We start from the raw sequence: 23049 nt of genomic DNA on the forward strand, positions 1-23049 counted from the left end.
TAAGGCTTTGTCTGTGCTCTTTCCATTTAAAATTAGAGGCAACCACTGCATTTTAATCATGATCCAAACAAAGATGCTGCATGCATGCAACATAAACAGTTTTTAATCTAAATTATGTTGCATCATTTCGAAATTTGAAGCAAAAACAGAATGATTTGACTTCAGTTTTGTGATACTATACATAAAAAATATCTGCATGAAAGCTGAGCTGAATGAGACGCAGATTCACTCTCTGCCAGCAGGTGGCGCTTAAAGCATTTCCTTGGTTTCCGCTGTAAACAAAGCAGCGCTGCACTTATGAACTTTAATGCATTATACAGAGGCAAGATGAAAAGAAAAAATACCATCTAAACTTTTCTAAAGACAGTAAGTTCCCCTCAGACATACATTCATATAAACTCCTACCCCTAATTGAATCGCGATTTGTTTAGCATCTCAACCGATTTGAATCGTCACATATTTGAATCGATTTTCAACCGGCTCGCGGTTAATCGTTACATCCCTAGTTTCCACTCTACGTTTCTTTCACACAGCTTTTAATTAAGTGTCCTTTTCAATTCTCCGCTTCAACTACTGTTGTTGTGCACCACAATTCATCTAGAAATAGTAACATATTCACCAGAAGTATGACCATCAGCATCTCTGCCAAAACATGTTTTGAATAAAGCTTGAATGAGTCAGCTCAGTCACATGAGGTTTGTTGATGTAAATGAAGGCGTACAGCTAATGAGACTCCTTCAAGACCTTTCTTAGGGGCAACTCTTGGTTAGGCACTGCACAGTTTGTTAATTAATTTAGCTTCATTATAAACTTGTCACAAGTGATAAGGCAGAACAGGGAAAAAAGCTGTTGGAGATGACTCATTATAATGGCCTTCCTGGCTGTTTTATCAGTAGTGACCTGGCAACTCAAAAATATTGATTTGGCTTACTCCCATCTCCCTTTAATATTAACGTCATAGGTTATTGGGTTATGTGTAATTCAAGGAGATAAAATAATTATGTTCTGTACAAGGAAATTATGTGCACAGGACGTGGGTGCAATGACTGCTATCTACAGTACAAAACATGTTTAGTTTTCAAACTGGTGCATGACAACACGTCTGGATTGATTAGAGCTAATTTGCACTAGGAGAAATGTTTAGTATAATTAGGACTAATTTTATAATGTGCATGTGTTCTTTTGGTTTCTGAGCTTACGTCTGCCAACATAAGTTAACGTAAATTCAAATTTACCTTACTTTATTAATACATATGTATTTTCTAAAGAGAGGTCAGCAGGTGACATCACCTAGGGTATGAGATAACAAAAGAACAATCTGATATTTTTATGCTTAAAATATCAAAATCAATTTTAAATTGTTGCCTGTTTTAGTGGATGTGCTTAACATAATTTTACAATTAAACATTAAACTAGGATTTTTTTAAATTCATTTGGCACGAATGAAGACATTTAAGATCCTTTGTGTAGTTTATAATAATGTTTTAATATGTTCCTAAAATTAAATTATATTAGCTTAATGTGCTGTCACATTTACCATTGTCATTTCTATAGGAATCCATGCAATATTGTGTGAGGGCAAAAGATTTCAGATTTAGCAACGGGTTGGTCATGTGAATTTAACTCATTGGCCAACAGAAACCTGCTTGGTTTTAGAGGTCTGCATTCCTGCGACCCGTCCAGATTTTTTGCGCTGCGGGATTAAATTCCCGAATAAAATGCAGTAGCGGTCGGTAACTCTGGTGTAATTTGAATGGGAATTGGCGATCTAACAATATCCCGTTCCCGACGTTCATTCAGAACAGCATATCTGCGCTTTATTCTTATTGACCACCGGTACAGCCTGCACTCGGACTGTTATACACGCGCTGCACGCATGCTTTCTGCGTCATGCTTTTTATTTGCGGGGTCTGTGCACAACATGTGCATAATGATGCAGGCTGTACCAGTGGTAAATATACGGCCCTCAGACAGAACAAGCAAGGAGCAAATTGTGGATGCTCTGTCCTTGAAGGACGGTCAACTCGGTTTTGTTTATATTTTGCTTAGCCTATAATTTTAAATGACAGATGTCGTATTTATTTATTTTTCTCTGCAACACTTTTCCTACTGTTAACAGAAAAATGTCAAACGAATTTAGTATTTTGACAAAACGAATAAAAATAGCTAATAGGCTATTTTTGTACAACCTACATTTTATTTTTTTTCTCTCTGCGACACTTTTCCCTATTGTGTTGTAAATGTTAAACGAATTGTATCCTGACAAGATGAATAAAAATAGGAAATGCAATTTTTGTACAACATTTAAATTTTCTCTGACACTTTTTTTCCTACTGTGTTGCATAAAATATTAAACTAATTTTGTGTCTTAAGATAATTCATAAAAATTCAAGTCAAAGTCAATAAATTCAAGACTCTTGACCAGATTAATAAAATAACATACACTTTTTATCTGCAGACTACACTTTTATTTGTTAACCTATCTTTCTGTGAGCTGGGTTTCATATACACTATTGACAAAAGACAATGGACTTGTTTGCCCATAACATTTATCTGAAATCTCACTAATGTGATCACACTTTTAAACTGTTATGACCCCAAAAATGTGTAAATGCACAAATTTGAAATAACAGAAAGTTGTAGTTACATTGTATGTTCCTGCAACCAGGAGGCTGTGTAATAATTGAACCTGGCATGCTGACATGTCAAGATGTTCAAGCTGCGTTTCAGGAGTTTTCATGATTTTGCATCATTTTTCCTTATGGATGAACTCAAGTCCCATCTTACATTGTCTTCTTGTTTCATGTTTCACTTAGAAATGTCACGTTAATGGATAACAAATTACTGTTTCATGTTGACTTTAAATAGTATCAGAACTGCACAAGCATTTTTTAAAATCATTCCGAATGAACAGTTTGAAAGCACTTCATTGTCTAATGTTTTCAAACTTAACGCTTCCTTGCTTATGTGGTCTGATGCTGGCAGAAATCTGCGGCTGCTGGACTGACTCTTGTTGAAACCTCTGCTGAATTCAGCATCTTTTTATTTAAACAGAAATCATTACAGTCATTGTGATAGTTATAAATTGTTCGATTGTTTTAGCACAAAATGATAAGTACATTGATCAAGTTCAGTATTCATAATGTAATTAAACAATTAATTTATTACACAAGCACACTTGTTGCCTCTGCATGATGTGGCAGTGTGGGCCACCTTGTGGGTGCTCATGTTTGGCCATGCCAGTTGGATATAATCCAATATCCATGCCCGACATCCCCCGTAGGTGTTCAGATGATACTACAAGTGATATTTTTTAATTTAGCAGCTTTTATCCAAAGGAAAGCATGATTCATTTGGCGATGGGAAGTATGTATGACAGTTTCATACTGGGCTTTTACTATAGCTCATTTCATGTTTATCTTGCTATAGAATCTACTCTAAAGATCAGGAAGGAATGAAAATGTGCTAGGTGTCACATTATGCTGCAAGATTCTATGATTTTACGTGTCATATCTTGCCCTTTGGTGAATTGACATCTCTGCTCTGAAACTGTTCTGCTCTCAGTTGGTGTGTGTGTCCCAGAGTGGGATGGTCTGATATGCTGGCCACAAGGCTTCCCTGGAACTCTGACCAAGACCCCCTGCCCCAGATACATCTATGATTTCAACCATGCAGGTTTGAAACCTTTCTCATCATCCTTAGTTTTTTCTGCCAGTTGTTAACATGCATGATTGTTAGCTGTAATATTTCTTAATTTGAGCTTTAAATGTAGGAACAACTGACAACACTCATACGCAAATAAGAAGTCTATAATATGGGTTGGTATAAAAGGTATTTGAACTGGTTTTGGGGTTGTAGATAATAATAAAAAAAAATCAATTCAATAGACCTTTTTACTTAATCCCTAAGAGACTGTGGATTGTTATAGTTATTTTTCTTTCTCGTTATCACAAAGTAATTTCCTTGTTATTTCAACATATCAAAAGTTGCTTTTATTTTATAATTATTGTTTAATTCTGAAACAAAATGCACCGGAGTCTGCTGTTGCTACAGTGACGAACACAATGCTCCCACACATCTGATCGATAGATAAACTGTGTGCTCTTATTTGTTGTTAATGTTGTGGATATTTCAGCAAAAAGGTTCCTTCACTTAATAATAAAGGGCCCTATCATACACCCGGCGCAATGAGGCGCAAGGCACGGCGCAAGTGTTTTGCTAGTTTCAGCCCGACGCAGTTCTCATTTTCCCATCCTGCGCCACGTTGTTTAAATAGCAAATGCATTTGCGCCCATTTGTGCGCCTGTGGGCGTGCTGGTCTGAAAACGAGGTGTGTTCAGGTGCATTGTTGGCGCGTTGCTATTTTGAGGAACTGAAAATAGACTGCGCCATAGACCAACTCAAACCTCGTCTATAGTCTTGCACAATATTTTTTCTTTGTTATTTAAAGAGGGCCCAAAGTCTAAAAAAAATACACATAGTCTAATCAATTACTGATTTTTTTCAGAGACAGTCTAACAACAGAGCATTCAACAATGCAAGTGGAGCCAGAATGCCTTCACTTTATTTACAAAACAAAAAACAAATTACATAATTTGTTTGTGATTTTTATTAGTCATATTCAGTAGGCCATCTGACCATTACATGTAGGACAGCTTCTGATCAAAACAGACTCGATTTGATTTGATGACATCACTACTGCTTTATTTATTCAGAAGTAGCAAAAGTAACTTAGTCTATAGTGCTGCTGTCAGATGGGTCAGACATCATGAGAAAAACAACTTTTGTTATTTTGAGATAATGAGAAAAATAAGTTGTGCATCAAGAGAAAACCAGAAAGAATCATAACAATAATGTATGGCCTCTTAGGGCTTCCGTACCTTGGTCAGAGTAGCACAATATTTAATTTTTGACAGAAAAGTAAACAAGGCTGTGAGGGATAAAAGTACAGTGCACATAATGGATTGTACAGTTTTTTTAACAGCATAGCGAATGTTCAGCTGATGAAACGTCTTTCCAAAAAAAGAAAACCTCAGTAGACAAAAACTCAAAAACAGTTTTGAAAGTTGTGAAAATTACATGATCTAGGACTTTTATACAATGTAAAGACTATAAATCTATCCCTTAAAGCCTCATTTTCATCTGTGTTACAATCAATATGACGTCTAACTCAGTATGAGATTGGGTCTTATTCACTAATAATACTCTGTATTAGGGGTGGGCGATATGAACAAAATCTTATATCACGAAATGAGTAATTTTATTTCACAGTAATATATCATGATGTAGCTATTTTTGCTTTAAATAATGCTTTATGATATCAACATTTGGTAACACTTTACTTGAAGGGGTGTGCATAAGACTGACATGACACCTTCATAATCATGACATGACACATGTCATGAATATGAAGGAGGTTTTATGCATGTTTATGACAACTGTCATTAAGTGTCATTCGCTCAGTTATGTCATTTTTAATGCAAATATGACATTATTTGACCTAACCCTACCCCTACCCTTACCCCTAACCATAGCCCATAACAAAGACATCTCAAACAATGTCAGCTTTGCACTAAAAATTACATAACTGAGCAAATTACACTTAATGACAGTTGTCATAAACATGCATAAAAAACCTTCATATTCATGATATGTGTCATGTCATAATTATGCAGGTGTCATGTCATGATTATGAAGGTGTCATGTCAGTCTTATGCACACCTCTTCAAGTAAAGTGTAACCCAACATTTTTGATACCATCGAAATTTCATGATTCTTGTCACCAGTGTCAATATCACAAAAAACTAAAGCCTAAAAGCCTAAAAATAGCCTAAAAACAAACAAACTCAAGCTTACTGAAGACAAGTAAAAGTCAGTGATTAAATAAGAAACTAATTACAAGTAATAGGACTAAAAATACAGTAGATCAAATAAATCAATAAAAATAATCAAATGTATAAAAACACTGCATATTCCTCACTGTGTAAATTAAACATATATTTCTTCTTCTTAAAGTTACAATAGTGATTTTAGTCAAGAGCAGTGAGAGATTTTCTCTCTTTTGTTGTTTAATTAACATGAATGACAGACTTAAGAGCTGCACTGATCCAATATACTGTTACACGTTTTCTTTCTCAGTTGTTTGCTTTCATTTAGGACCTAAATGACTGTTTACGAGGATACTTGATACATACAAGTGTGTATTTAACCGTTAAAAAATAATTTAAAAATAACTCACTTCAATACTCTGCACTCTATGAGCACCGTCCTCATGTGCGCATTTTGCATTCACTGCTGATTGTTTCAATGGCTTAAAATCACTTGCTTTTTAACCGCAATGCTTAAAAATGCATGCAAATGATACGTTTTTGTGACCATGTAGCACTGCAACGTCACATGATCGTGTAACCGCAATAAAGACGATAGTCCAAAATCTCTACTGGTTGACAAATTATGTATTATTAGTGCATATTATTAGTGACTCTTATGTTTGAAAGCACATACTACAATACTACCCATACTACTCATAGTGTGTAGAATGTATACTACTGTATGTACATATGCACATTTTCTGAATGCACGGAATACCCACAATGGAACTTTATTGATTTTATCTTCAATTTTACCCCTTTCTTTTCTTTTCTTTTTTTTTCTTTTTGTTCCAAACCGGCAAAGTTCATGTTCAGCAAAGTTTTGATCAATCTTTCAGGACACGCTTACAGGAGGTGTGACTCTAATGGCTCTTGGGTGCTTGCAGAAAGCTCAAACAAGACCTGGGTCAACTACACTGAATGCATCAAATCCCCAGACGCGGGGGATGCCAGGTGTTCTAAAAAATAAAAAATAAAATTCAAATCTCAAAATTGAAAATCGAATGCCAACCCACAGAACGAATATTCGAATACTCGAATATTCTGGTCCAGCCCTAATAAATATATATATTGAATACGCATATTCAACTCCTCCACTGTTGGGCCATAAGATAAGAAAGTTGTCACTCTGTATGCAGGCCCGGATTAAGAACAACCCAAGGGCCCCTTCATAGTAGCCTATCTTGGTGCCACAACGTTTTCTACAACAGGAATAATTCGTTTTTTTTTATTTTTTTTTAATCAAATCTCCAACACAGAGATACAGTGTGTATGCACACTAAATATTCCAGGCTACAACACATTAAAATAATAAATACATTAACACCAGATATATGAAGTCAAGGCAAACCGGTTTCCAGAAGCAGCAACAACTTTTGAGCATATACAGCTCCCTTAAGGAGTTTAGTTTAAATAGTTTTATTATTAGAAGGTCTTCTTTCTGGCCCTAAAAGAGCAGAATCATCAGGGCTGGACTGGTGCTAAAATTCAGCCCATCTGGCCCACACAGTCCCCCATAAATGTTTTGCTGGGGTTAGGGCAATTGGAATAAATTATTTATTAATAAATAACGGACGAAAACATAGGATATTTTTGAATACTTAAATGCATTTAACAATATTAATATTCCATTATATTGCAGTTTCTTAATTATTGAATTCATATTTTTCTGCAATTAAAGTCTATTAGAACTATTAAATTGTCCTTTGTAGTTGCCCTGATGAAAAGCTCATTCTTGAATCCAGAGTTAACTATAGTATTAGTAAACCTTTATAAAATTGACTTAATTGCCTTTATTTGAACCAATATTATAATAGGCTATAAGTATCCTACAACAATTTTCGTGACATTAATAATAAATATCATTAACCATATTTCTACCGTGTCAGTAAACGCATGTTAAATAGCCTAGGTGTGGTGCTGTGGATTAAATTGCTTATTTACAGTTTTTGTACAGTTTACCTCTGCACTTCAGTTTACATGGTCGGTGCTATTCAATCTGGTTTCCGCTAGCTTCACCACAGAGACTTTTCTGTTCAAATATAAGTGTCGTGTGTGGAATTCAAATGGGCAAGCACTGCTTATTATCACTTCAATAGAGCGGCGAAAGTGTCGAGCTACAGTCACGGGCGGAAGACACCGGTCGGGTTTGATCCAGCTGTTCTCTTGCGCTGCGCGGTTTAATCAGGTAACTTAGTGGCGTTTCATCACTTGGCTTTTAGTGTTTGTTTCCCATGCGCTACAGTAGAGCCGAGGAGATTAAAAGATACCCGCAACTCTAGTGTAAACGAGTACAAAGACCATTTTTATCACTCATATCTTTTGGACTGAAATAGCGCAGACACTAATATGTGGGGGCGTGGTGGGATTTCGGCAATTGGCACACTGGGAAAAGCTTGGGTGCTCCCGATGGCCAATCAATTCTAGGTCTAATTTTCCTTTCCTCCACAGCCAATCACGGTGGGCCCCCTCAATTCGCGGGCCCTGGGGCTTCAGCCCCGCCTAGCCCTTATGTTAATCCGGCCCTGTCTGTATGGGGTAATGCCACAATTAGATGGCATATTTAATGTCTAAATTTAAAAAGTAACAAAAAGATCAAATAATTGTTTGACCCTATTGTACTTATTTGTACTCATTGAAATTGTCACAAACAATTTTATGTATTCTGCCCCAATATTTATTTATTTTTTAAATATTTGAAAAAAAAAATTTTTCTAGAAGTTATTATTATTATTAGTAGTAGTAGTAGTAATTAAATAAAGGCTTTTCTTGATTGGCATCAGATATATATGTTTTTGGATGTAACTTTCAAAACAGCAATTATGAAATGTTGCTGTGAAATGTTATGTGAAAACTGTAGATGAGGTAAGAATGTTGTTTAAACTTTTGACATGAGAGATATAGCAAATCAAAAGACAATTGAGCTAAATAAATTATGACAAAGAAATCACATCCAAGTTTCTGTATACAGTAGAATATGTGAGTGTTCTTATGCACTTTGAAGTGTCTGATGCAGTGGATTGACTGCAACAATTGCTGATGAAATACACCTGTCAACGCATTTGCTCCTGAGGCGAATTTTTGAAAGTGGCAGCCGAAGTGGTGTTGAAGTACAGGAGTCAAGCCTGCTCTCAACATGTAGTGCTTTTTCTAACGCTAATCAGAAATACACACAGAAGACGAAGACACACTCTCCTTCAGTACACTATGGCATTCTTAAAAAAAAATCTAATGAGCATATTAAGCCATCATAGACACACTTTCAATATGAAGGCTGTTACAAATATTAAAGAATATAAAAATATAAAACACCTCATTACGTTATCTCTCATGGATAAAGCAATCCCAGAATGCAGTGCAGTGAGCTCACTCAATAAATCAAATTATTCCAAAGTCCCTTTCAGGACTGTTGAATGCTTGAATCTGATTGGCTGACGAACGTTCTAAGGTGTGCAATTATTTTCAGGGAAATGCACGGCGAATGTAGTTCCAGGCAGGTCTTGACGGCATTACATGTCCATATCTCTTCGCCAAATGATTTGAGTTATTTCAAGCCTAAAACAGAAAAAGAACCAAAACCCACAACGACACTGGCCAAATAAATAAATCTAAAAAATAAAATATAGAATAACATTTTTTATTATTATTATTATTAGTCTGCTATCAACGGCTCAAACCTCTGTTACTAGGTCTAAAATGACGTTTTGGAATTGGCAACGGAGGCGTTGGATGAGATGCGGAAGAAATTAATCCTACTCACAATAGTGTCTGTCTGCGTCCCCTATGAAAATTATACACAATAGAGACCAGATTTAAATTGAATGGGTACACTAAATATAAATACAGTACACCATAAAATTGTGACATACAGTTAGTCAGTGATTGAAAGCTACAATGGATATATAAATATTGTCTTCAGTGTAGCAGCATTTTTAACATTATATAGAAACAATGTAAGAACATTACTCAGTGTAAACCTTCCTTTTCCTCATTTCCTTAAATGCATATTATTTTCGAGGTCTACCATCTTTTTAACTCTCTGCCTAACAAGCCTCATGTATTTCTGTGTGTCTTCAGGCGTCTCCACTGCACCAGGAACTACATTCACATGCACCTGTTTGTTTCCTTCATGCTGCGTGCCATCAGCATCTTTGTGAAGGATCACGTTGTGCACACTAGTGCTGGGCTGCAGGAATTTGACGCTGTGCTTATGAATAACTTCACTAATGCTGTGGATGTGGCACCAGTGGACACTTCACAGTATGTGAGTCAAGCGCTATCTCATCTTAGATGTATTTTATCAAATATTTATCAAGTCTCTCATGTGGCTACATTTCAGATTATGACATCAATATTTATATTAGGGCTGGGTGATAGTTTAAAATGATATATTACGTATAATCAATGAGTATTTAGAACTTTGTTTTTCTTTTCAGTAAAAAAAAAATTAGAACCCTTTTTTAAATAATCTAAATTGATTCATTATTCTGACTTTAATAAAAGGGTTTCTTTTAATTTAGATGAACTTAATTTAATTGAAATGTAACTGTTAAATGCTAAAATAAGTGTTACATAATGTTTTTTGTGCAAAACATTGTTACCAATTAGCATTACTAACTAAATTACTATTTTTAACTATCAAACATATTTAACCTGATCATTTTAAACTGAATAATTAAAATTTAAATGAATGCAGTATGCAGGTTTACAGTGTATATGTGTATATTTGTTTCTCCTTCAATTTTTTTACTCCAATATTAATTTATAAGTAGCCCTTTATATTCAACTATATACAGTATGTTTTATATCTATGTTCAAGATAGATAGATAGATAGATAGATAGATAGATAGATAGATAGATAAAACAAGCATAGAAGAGCGGAAATTGAAAGAGGTCAAGTTGGGTCTGGACGAAGTGACATCTGGGTGAGGTCTGACTCCAATTCTGATTATGGTGGAGAATATATATTTTAATGCTAGTGTGAGGTTATGCCCCATCTTGACACTTTGTTGGGATGAAATTGCTGGAAGAAATGCCAAAGCTTTTGTCAGCTTGTCAGAAATGTCAGAGGTTACTGGATTGCAAGAAGCTGTAAGTGCTTACAGTCTCATCCTGTGTAGTGTCATACTCCTACTAGAAGGCTTTTGTTTCATACCATCTCCAATCTCCACCCCAATGCTTGTACACAACATGTCTGAGTGTTTTATTATACTGTACGCCTACCACATGGCTAGCCTCAACAATCCATGCATAGAAGTAAAAAAAGTTTAAAAAAAAGCTCACTTGTCCCATTTGCTGTCTTTTGGGTGGGAAATGATTATCCATTCCCACCTACGCTCAGGCTTAAACTGTATCGGTGCCCATTCCGGGTAATGCTGAGACTCATTAACTGTGCCCTCACATATTTTTTTTCAAACAGCTGCATTGCAGGAGATAAGTGCTATGAAGCCAATATGTGAGGGAGGATTTTGCAGCCAGTTGTTTAGCATCCATAGCTGCAACTCTTTTGTTAGGTGCAAACAATGTGTCTTCAGAGATCAAAGGCACAACTGCTGTGCTTTGATCCATTTGTTTACCTATAATATGCAGCAACTAACTTAAGTGTTTTGCATGTTCAGTCAGCCAACATGTTTACATCAATGGATTGCCATTACTCTCAAGAAACATGCAGGAAATTTCCTACCGTTTCATTTTCTTCAGTGGAACAGTATGACAGCAGAACCAACTTAGTGGCAAATATTTGCTTTGTATATATGCTTTCTGCATTGTATTAGGAATATTTGCAAAGACTTTTCAATGACACCAGGCAGTCATTTGTTTTTCTTCTTTTAAAGCCAAGCAGCATATCATTATTATAACTTTTATTATTATCATTATTATTATTATTACTACTACAACTACTGACAAATTATTAATTCATATATACAGTATATTCCCATGATATAGTCCATGTTATTTTTTGTTAAGTATTGAAGGGAAAGTTCAATATTAGTATTATATTATGACAGAATAACAAATACAATTAAAGTAACCAAGATTGTGAATACAGTATTGTGATTTTAATTTGGACAAAATGTTTCCTAAAAACTGTCCCAGTAAGTTAATGTCTATGCTTGGTATAAAATTGTGATACTACATTGTGGGTGGATTGTAGAATGACTCATAGTGCGTTTGCATTATAATTTAATGTCATTTTTGATCTTAAATTATTAACATTGTATGACCAAGGCTGCTATGACAGAAATTATGATACTAGAAATTAAAATTTTTTCAATCCATTATGCTTCCCTCTCTATTGTGTGATTAAGGGTAGACTGCCCTTTTTTCCCCTTGTAGCTAGCATTCAGTATTTTTCATTATTTATAATAACTGGGATCTGCATTTAGCGGCAAGAATAGGAAATTGCCCATTGATTCATTAAATTGTGCAGTTTTTGGTTATTTAAAGATAATGATTTAAATAGATCTTAAAGGGTTTCAGTAACTAGTGCTGTTTCAGTTACTATTTTTGTTGACTTTTAGGTCCAGTTTTTCCAGAAGTACCTTGTTGACCGATGATTTCATTTGATTTCTATAACATTTTTACTTCTATAGAAGCCTCCCTACTGCTTCACTGTGGTGGTCTGCCATAGGCATTATGTTTTCAATCAGTACTGTGAAAAGAGGGCAGAGATGTCTTAGAGTACATTGTCAGCAGAGAGGCAGGGAAAAGACAGAACAAAAGTTTTAGGTGTTCAGGTGAGCCGTCCAGATCCTCCAGGTGTATTGATAACATAATCTGCACCTTGCTTTTCTTCGGCACCTCTTTGATCATCTGGCAGAAGCTCTGAAGCTCTCACGGTTACCCCTAGTTTCTGGCACTTTCATGTGTCTGGAGTTGATGCGTCTGTTATTGTCCATGCTCAGAATAGCAGCCCTTTCACTGGGCTGTTGCACTACTGAGTTCCAAATGCACTCCTTTGGGGGGAAAAGTAAGAACAAAAGGGAACCGAGAGTGATAGTTAACTCAAAAAGGACAAGTCTGTGATCATTTATTAACCTCATGTCATTCCAAACCTTGCTTCTGTGGAAAATAAAAGGAGATGTTTAGCAGGATGTTCATGCTGCTCTTTTAGACAAAGGATGTCAAGTTGTAAATACACATAAAAATAGCATATAACTCACATACTGCATTCTATGTCTTCAAAGCCATACAAATGTAAGTCTTCCTTTAAGTCTTCCTTTCCACAATAGCTCTCTAATCAAGCATACACATATTTAAACTTACCACATCACATGCAAAAGTATGAATTAAACTGAATAACTTCACTTTTGTTCCGCATACAAAGTTATCACATTCTGAAAAAAAAACATCCTTTTGTGTTCTTTGAAAGATAGTCATACAAGTTTGGAACAATGTAAGAATGAATAAGAGGACTTGAGCTGTGAACAAAAAAATGTAACCGATTAAAACCACCAACATCACATTCTCACTCATAAGCTGCAATGTTTACCTCTGTGCAGGCTGAATATGGAGCTCATGTTGGCAAAGACACTGTAATTATAGCTGCTTTTACATGTTATAGGCACTAATTACAGTTTATTCAATCACTTGTGACAGATAATGTTTTGATGAGTCAAGAAATGATGCACTACATTCATAGTGTCACTGTGCGCTACTGTGAGGAACTCGGAGATGAGGAGTGGAATTCAAACATATAGGTTTTAATAAAAAACCTATATGTTTGAGGGGGGGGGGCAGACAGGTGAGGAGGATAACTAATAATGAGACACAGGGAGAAACTAATGAACTATGATGACAGGAACAGGAAGATAACCAAATAAGGACAAAAACATAACCTGGAGCACGTGGGAGAAGAAAACACACACAGACACGGAACAGAGTCTGACACAGTTATTTGTGGTAAATTGAAACTCAGACATTAAAAACCATTGATGACCTTCTACACTCAATCAGACTAACATTTTTGTGTTATGAATACGGTTGTGTGGAAAAAGAAAAAGAACAGAAACCGAAAACAGTGTATTATACAGTGTGTAAATCAGAAAGGAGAAACAATGAGATTAAATGGAGACTTTTATGATGCGTGTCATTTTTTCTCCTGACAAATACTGTAGACTCCAGTCATCACACATCTTCTTTAGAGTTTCTGAGGAAGTCTCAACAGTGTCACAAATTATGCTCAGATTTGCAAAGATATCAGTCTGCTATCAAAAGTCGTCAGTTTCAATATATACTTTTCCTCAAATTTCAAACCTAACTCAAATACCATTAAAGTCTAAATTATGTGAGCTAGTGTACATCATTTTATAGTTTGATACTCTTGTTTGTCAACTGTCTGAATTTATGTCTATTTGTATTTTTCCTAAGGAATATTATGGGAACTATCTGAGACTGAATGTAAATGGGAGCTATGAAAAAGAAACATCTGAGGAATAAAATTCAAAACTGTTATTACTTATTACTTTTATCTCTCATATAATATATACCTCTCATATTTGGATATACACTACCTTTCAAATGTTTGGAGTTTATAAGGTTTATAAGGCACTTCGATGCTGCATTTATTTGGTCAAAAATACAGTAAAACAGTAATATTGGGAAATATTTCTATTTAAAATAGCTATTTTCTGTACTCATTTCTTAAAACTTACTGGCCATTCTTATCAACAATCATATTTATATTCCTGTATCCACAGTTAAAGTGTAGAGTGAAAGCTGAGCTAAAAAGACACGTCTTAAGGTTCGATCAGTCGTTCCTGTAGCAGACATCACTATTATTGATCATACTTGGTTTTAGGGATTTCAAGAAACTCCTAATCCTAGGCATTAAACTATAGTGGGGAACTCATCCTGCACCATTTGTGCTCAATGATACCTCAGATACTGCAGCTTGTTGAGGAGAGGTGTGCTATTAACTTTCTACGTGATCAGACTTACGATTATCACCTGCTAGGTGACAAAACAAGTTTGGAAATCCCATAGAATTACAATGAAGGGACCAATCCATATCTAGGGATCGGAATGTCATAGTGGTGTGTTCTTTTGACACTTTTGGACCAGTACACAGCCATCATACATACATACATACATATATATATATATATATATATATATATATATATATACGCACACATACAATAACTTTGGGATGGACAGATATTCTGGCTGAGATATAGTGGTTGAGAAGGCAGGGAGGTTAAAGACTCAAAATTCAGTCCCAGACAGCAACATAGTGTTGACCCAGATCCATGCCCACATCTGGCCCATGTGAAATCCACGCGGGCCAGATGTGGGCCAAAACTGGTTGCTGTCTGGGGTAAAGTTTCCTCATGTCCATGAAACTTGCTCACAGCGCAGACAAGGTTGGATCTGTTATTTTATTGATCATTTGCTTGAGTGTTTTTGTATTGTGCAGATTTCTAGGCACAAAATTGGCAAAAAGTCATGAGAGGAGGCAGTGCTTCTGTGATTGACTGATTACGCTGTCTACACGCTAACAATCACCTGTCATGTCTAGGGTTGGGTATCGATTGGTTTTTTTTCGATACCGGTGCAAAATCGATACTTTTAAAACGGTTCTGGTGCCTAAATGGTGCCTGAACTGATACTTTAAAAAAATAAATAAATACAAATTCCCCAAAAAATGATGGATTGGCCATTAGCACTATAAACACATGATGTCTGTTTCATTCATACTGGACGCCAGAGGGCGCCCTCGCACAGAAAATCCAGTCACAGAAGTAGCGAAACTCATGACCCTCCAGGAAATCCCTTATATGGACAAAGGCATGGCTATTATAGCTGTAACTGAGTAAACCGAACATATTAACGTTTTGAATGATAAAAAAATTCATTAAACACTCGACTGTGACAATATAGTTTATATGTGTTATTCAAACCATCTCTGGTATTTTATAATAATTAAGTATGTGTATAATCCATTGCTAATCTATGCATTCTTTTTAAAATAGCCTATGGAACATATTTTCTGCCTCATTGTGTGACAAGAAGCCACATCAGATCACAAAAGGAAGCATTTGACTGGGTTTGTGGAGTAAAAAGGTTATATAATGTTCTCTTTTGTAGGGCTGGGCAAAAAAAAAAAAGATTTTCCGATTAATCGTTTTTTTTTAATGGCGTCGATTCGATATAGATTCTCAAAAGCCGCAAATCGATCTTTTCCAGTATTTATTTCAGCACACATTTAAAACAAGATCTGATTAACGTGAATCTTATCATTAGTCTTCTCCACAGGATGTCACCCTTATTTACCTTGCGCGATGTTACAACAGAAATCCTGTCATTCATTCAGCACTTATCATGGCCATACGCGTGATTCGCAATGCTCAGGTGAAATGCTGTAGTGATACTATAAATCTGTGGAAGCATTTGATATCACGCATAAGGCGCCATTATTTCCGCCATGAATGAATGGCGGATGGCGCGGCGCACTTTTTTGTTTACTACACACATACTAAAGCGCGGATGATGCTCGCGGTGTTTTCAGCTTCTGCCGTCTCACTATATGATGATATGAACACGAATGTCAATGTCCAGCTGCTCTGAGAGTCACTTCATTAGCATTTTACGTTTCATTTGAGAAATCTACAGTCATATCACATACACAGCAGCTGGAAGTTCTTCACGGCAACCCGTCAAAATAAAAGTTTAGTTTAACGTTCTACTGTCAGAATATATTACTATTTAGCAGTCTTAAGACTCAATGCTACTACTGCTAATAAATATGAATAAATCTTTATTTTTAAAGGAATAATCACATCTGTTTTCTTTTTAATTTTAACAGTAAACCTCTGTTGTGCAGCACTTTGTTTGCCAAAAAATAAAAGGGTTTAATTTGAATTTGATTAGGATAAATTTAATTAATGTTTTTTGCCTTCATCTGATTACCAGCAAAATTAAGAACATTTTATTGGGCCCTATTATTGTTTAAGGTCCCTATACAAAAAAAAAGAATAGGTTTAAAATACAGGCATGTGGTTCTTAATTTCTTTTTAATAATTCACCATTTGTAAACTGATGTTTACTGTTTATTTTTTAGAAATATCAATAGCATTTATATTAAAACTATATTCACTCAATGTAATCAAAAAATCGATAGAATCAAGAGCTTGTGAATCGAAATCGAATGGAATCGGGACATCTGAATCGATACCCAGCCCTACTCGTTATTAATAATAGGTTTAGAAATGTGAATACAAGGGAGGTTTAGCTTTAGGCATTGTAATTTAAGCATGTTTGGCTTAGTTAACGGAAGGCTACCTGTTGCTATCAGAGCAAGTGTAATTACTGCATTCATGTGCTCCTCGGATGCTCTCATTTGAATGTGAAAACAACATGGACACTCGTGATACTACAAAGATTTGTTGGATTTTATTATTAGAGCTTTCTGACTTGAGTTCACAAGCATTTTCTCAGTCGGGAAATAATTTTTCCGTCCGTTTCGGAGAACCAGAGGACAAATATTTCAATCGATCGCTCAGGCATGGCACAAAAATGAGGCACCAAAATCTGCATTCTGATTCGGTTCTAGTACATACCGGTGCCATATTGGGACCGGGTTTCGGTACCCAATCCTAGTCATGTCTATAGCTGTTCCACAAATCAGCCTGCATGGGTCAGGCTTGGTAATGGATGGACTAATTACTAAGTAAACAACTCACCCACTTGTACATCACCACTTTCAATTAACAGATTATCAGGGAGTGAGTTGGTTTGAGTGACCACTCAGCTCTGTTAAATTAAAGCTGCACCTCATTGTCTGCGTCCTTCAGGACACTTCTGTGTTTACCAAACATTTGTGGACTAATAGTGGAACAATAGTCGTAATAGATGAGAGCTGCATGATATACTTTTGTTGCTGTATTATATTTGAAGCAACATACATGTAATATTACTTGATTAGACTTTGATGTAATTTGGTTTTAATAAATATGTTATTATGATAGTTGAACTATAACTATTGGTTGCTTGTTATAGAGTAATACTTGTTTATAACAGGCACGTCCATTGTTGCAACAGAAGTGACTGTTGCAAATGCATTTGTCCTTTGTGTCAGTAATAGAACAGGGCAGCAGTTACTTTCATTGACTCATTCATTGATGTTGAAGCATCGTGTAGACAGAATCGCTGATTTTAAAGGGGTCGTGAACTGAGAAACCAAAATTCCATTCATCTTTTGACATATTAGAGGTCATTGTACTATAAAAACATCCTGTAAATTTCAGAAATCAAAACTTTGTCATTAGTCTAAAAACAGCTTATATTGAAGCCAGTTTGCCAAAACGACATCTTTTGGAATATTCTAGTATTCTTCTAGAATATTCTAGAATAATATTTTTCTAACTTTTATGATGTAATAGTGTGGTGCACCGCCTGCGCAGAAAAAGATAAACGCCTGCTTTGACATCACTGCTGGTTTAGCCCCGCCCACCGATTTGCACATGTAGTGTTTACGAGAGAGGTGAGGAGAGGTGAGGAGAGGTGAGGAGAGGTGAGGTGAGGTGAGGTGAGGTGAGGTAGCAGGTCTACGCAGAAACCAAACAATAAAGATGGCTCTAAAGACAGCAAGACACTGGGCCTCATTTATCAATCTAATGTAGAAACGAGCCAATCTCATCGTACGAATGATCGTATGTTGATAAATGTGGCAACAGAAAACAATCGTCACTTGAATATCATGCCCCTAAAAACACCCCGGTTTAGCAGCCTTACCCCTAGAGTTTACGACACGGAGAAACGAAACCCGGCCGGAAAGAGGAAGTAATCTCATGAAAGAGAAATTGATCTTACTCCAAAAACACCCGTTAACCTTGTAATTGCAAACAATTAGGCTACATTATTTGATGTAATTTATATGTATATTAAAATACTGGTAAATATAAACATTATAGCCTATTTCCCTCACTCTACAACAAATATTTAAATTTAACGGTATTCAGAACAGAACAAGAATGAAAAATAAGGTAAAATAAGGTAGTTTCAGATTCAGATTTTTCATAGGGGCAAAACAACCCTACAGGAACAGACAAATACTTTTTGGCAGATCCAGGCACGTTGCAGAGGTTAGAGAGGTTTGAGAGATGCAACTGGCCTAGTCTTAAACTTGACTGATCTTCTACTGTCGGCTTCTGAAGTGTCCAAGAGTCCTACTCCATTTCCTAATCTTTTTCAGGTGCAGATTGAACTGTGTCGCAGGTAACGTTTTCCAAGCAGCTTCTTGTGCTATTGCTACTGTACTTTCCCCTTCTTCACTCCTTTCACTGTTATCTGTCTGTTCAACAGTGAGTGCAACAGTGCAACATTTATTAACAGTGAATTTATTAATTTGATTAACAGTGTTTTTTTTTACACTGACTGTGTCTGGGATTGCTGCCTGATCCACTTTGTAACTTCAGTGATGCTCACATTAGACTTCTATTGATAATATAAAACCTTTTGTCTGGTCTTTAATAGTAGTGAGAGTGTGCTTTCTTTAACTGTTTGAATTATTTATACGGTACAATAAAAATGTACTTTTTTAGTTTAGTACAGTGCATTTCTTTGACATTACTTTTTTTTTGGCATAACAGAACACTCAAATTCTTCATATCAAACTCACAAACAAAAATAATTTATTTAATGCCAAAAGTTTCCATACAAAAATTAATTTTTAAAAAGATAATACAGTATCAAGAATATTTTGTGTAGCTTTGATCCGTTATGTCTGGCTGTTCTTTTAATACCTTTAGTTCACAAATGTTTGGTAACTATTTGAATTCTTTATACAGTAAAAACAAAATGTACTTTTTTTAGTTTAAACTGTACTTTTAGTTTAACAATTTGATTATCTAGCCAAATCTTCGTATGATCAGTTAATTCATAGAGAATATATACAAATAAATCAAATGTGTTCTTTTGATTTTCATCAAAAAGCACCCCAGATTTATCATTATTAACACATCATCCACCTAACCCAGAGTACCTGGTGTACATATAGGATTATGGTGTATTATAAAAATAGTTTTTATATTAAATATACAGTATTTCCTTCCACATCTTATCTATAGCATGTTGACAAATGGAATCACATTGTAATACACAGTAATGCACACCACATAGGAAACACAATTTACTGAACTGACTGTGAAAACCCATAGTGAGCCAACAATGAGGAACCTGGTGGAACAAAGAGAGGTGTATACTGAGAAGAGATGAATAGAGAGGAAGGAAACCACAGGGAGGAAGTACATAGCTACAAAAAACAAAAGAGTCACTCGAATTGACCATATGAATCATGATCTGTACTTGACAAATACTGGACCGAGAGTTCAGTTCAGTCCAGTTTTGCCTTGTATTGTTGTTGTTGTTGTTGCTTTTTATTACATAGTGTTCTTTTCGCTATATCCTCAATTTCTGGATTAAGTGGTGGAGTTCTCTCCCTGCTGCTAGGAGAAAGTAACTCCAAGCAAAAGAAGCCTGCAGAAATATTGAGCCACATGCGTGCCATACAATGTTCACACTGCCATTTTCTTTAACCTGTGGCTTGAGAAAACATTGTATTATGTGAAGCTTAAAAAGAAATGAGAGGCTTTATAAATACGTATTGTACATCTACAGAATCATGTAGAATCAAATGATCTTCCTTTGTGGAACTTTGATAAACAAGCTTTTACAGTGTTTCAGCAGTGTATTTATAATAGCTAAATTTGTAATCAGTGTAGCAAATACTACTAGTATTAATGTGAGAATTGGCTGGTGATAAATGTGTTATCTGACCAAAAATGCAGTACTTCATTATAAAATAAGTTTGATCTGTTTGGCAAAACAAAGAGTTTGTTCTGTCTGTTCTGCATTCTGATGCCTCCACATAATATATATATAAAAAAGATGTGTTAATAAGAAAATAATAACTTAAAGCTCTACTTTGTTATTTGTGTGGATAATAATGTAGTATATAGGAGTTTAACTGTTGGAAATAATATTGTAAGTTCTGCAGTGTGACATGCTAAGCTCAAATGTAAAAATTTAATTTTATTGTAATTATTGCACATGCAGTTTTCATGACCTTGTATTGTCTTGAGTGCTATTAAAATAAATGTCATACTGCACAATCATTCCTAATAAACTAGTGAATGCAAAAAGTAAATGAAAAGGGGCGAAAATGTAACTAAAAAATACATTATTTTAATAATAAATTTAATTATTTGTCATACTTTTATATTTTTAAAAATATTTATTTTGAAGTGTTTAGCCTCAAATATCCTTATGCATTTATATGATAGATTTACTGCAAGTCTGCTAATTGTCATAAATTATGTTGCTCATTACACATTCCTTTGCTGAAAAGGATAAAAACATGATCAAATGATCAATTGAGAGTTTTTTTTAAATTAGAGGTTTAATGAGCCTTGAATATCCAACGCTATATCACGACCAATTCGTATGTATTTTACGAGGTGGCTAATTCGTGTTATTTGTGTGGATAATAATGTAGTATATAGGAGTTTAACTGTTGGAAATAATATTGTAAGTTCTGCAGTGTGACATGCTAAGCTCAAATGTAAAAATTTAATTTTATTGTAATTATTGCACATGCAGTTTTCATGACCTTGTATTGTCTTGAGTGCTATTAAAATAAATGTCATACTGCACAATCATTCCTAATAAACTAGTGAATGCAAAAAGTAAATGAAAAGGGGCGAAAATGTAACTAAAAAATACATTATTTTAATAATAAATTTAATTATTTGTCATACTTTTATATTTTTAAAAATATTTATTTTGAAGTGTTTAGCCTCAAATATCCTTATGCATTTATATGATAGATTTACTGCAAGTCTGCTAATTGTCATAAATTATGTTGCTCATTACACATTCCTTTGCTGAAAAGGATAAAAACATGATCAAATGATCAATTGAGAGTTTTTTTTAAATTAGAGGTTTAATGAGCCTTGAATATCCAACGCTATATCACGACCAATTCGTATGTATTTTATGAGGTGGCTAATTCGTACGAATTCGTACGACCTCACTCATATGATTTTGTAAGATTTGTCTAGACCCCAGTGACGGGTAGGTTTAGGGGTGGGGCTAGGTGTAGGTCATTCGTACAAATTCATACGAATTGTGCAACTCGTAAAATACGTATGATTTGGCAAAAATTGCATGCATTTGTACAAGTGAGGTCGTACGAATTCATACGAATTAGCCACCTTGTAAAATATGTACGAATTGCCGTGAGATCGGGCTGGAATATCCCATATTTTAGCCAGATAAACTTTGACAGTGATGCAATATAATTACTGTTGAAAACAGTTGTGCTGATTACACTTTTTGTGGAAACCATAATACAGGATTCTTTGGTAATTAAAAACCAAAGAACAGCATTTATTTGAAATCTTTTGCAACATTATAAATGTCTTTACTGTCACTTTTGAGCTTGTTAATGTGTCCATGCTGAAAACTATTAATTTCTTTTTCATTAAAAAAATATTTTTGATCCCAATCTTTATATTCTTACGGAACAGAATTTATATTAAATGTATTTCCCTCCATGTGCACTCTTATCTATAGCATGTTGTAGCATCTGGACTAATCAGACACACAATTTTTTAGTTATATTTAACAAATACTCTATAACACTCCTCAATCAGCAAACCAACTATGAGGGTCTATGGACCCTTCCCCCGAAATGCATCTAACACCTCAGAAATGCAGAACAGGCCTCTGGTTCCATGGCAACCAATGCTGATAACACTGGTTTTATGGAATGCGGGCAGAGCAACACTCACTCATTTTCCTCATAGGAAAAACACATAATGTCCAGAGAAATGGACTGTTCTCTAATTAATTCATAGACAAACCTTTCTTTAAATGAACATGTATATCCTCAGGTCCCACCTATACCATATCTCCCACCTTCAATACCATGACTGAGGTGCCCTTGAGCAAGGCACCGAACCCCCAACTGCTCCCCGGGCGCCGCAGCATAAATGGCTGCCCACTGCTCCGGGTGTGTGTTCAATGTAATCTTACCTATACCATGTTTAGTATCTATGAATTCGTCTTCTGATGATCTAAATGAGTGTATATTACAGTATATGTTGGTACATAGGCAATATATTAGTGTTATAAGAATCTTTAGTAGTTTTTGCATCAACACCCAATCGAATTACA

The 23049-nt window shown here is 35.2% G+C and overlaps 1 pseudogene; it reads left to right on the forward strand.

Moving 5' to 3' along the window:
• Window positions 1-1930: 1930 nt before the first annotated feature.
• Window positions 1931-23049, forward strand: part of LOC107575669 (parathyroid hormone 2 receptor-like) — a 21912-nt pseudogene continuing 793 nt past the window's right edge.

Source organism: Sinocyclocheilus grahami, unplaced genomic scaffold (genome assembly GCF_001515645.1).
Source record: "Sinocyclocheilus grahami isolate Dianchi unplaced genomic scaffold, SAMN03320097.WGS_v1.1 scaffold2802.1, whole genome shotgun sequence".
Classification (NCBI taxonomy): Eukaryota; Metazoa; Chordata; class Actinopteri; order Cypriniformes; family Cyprinidae; genus Sinocyclocheilus; species Sinocyclocheilus grahami.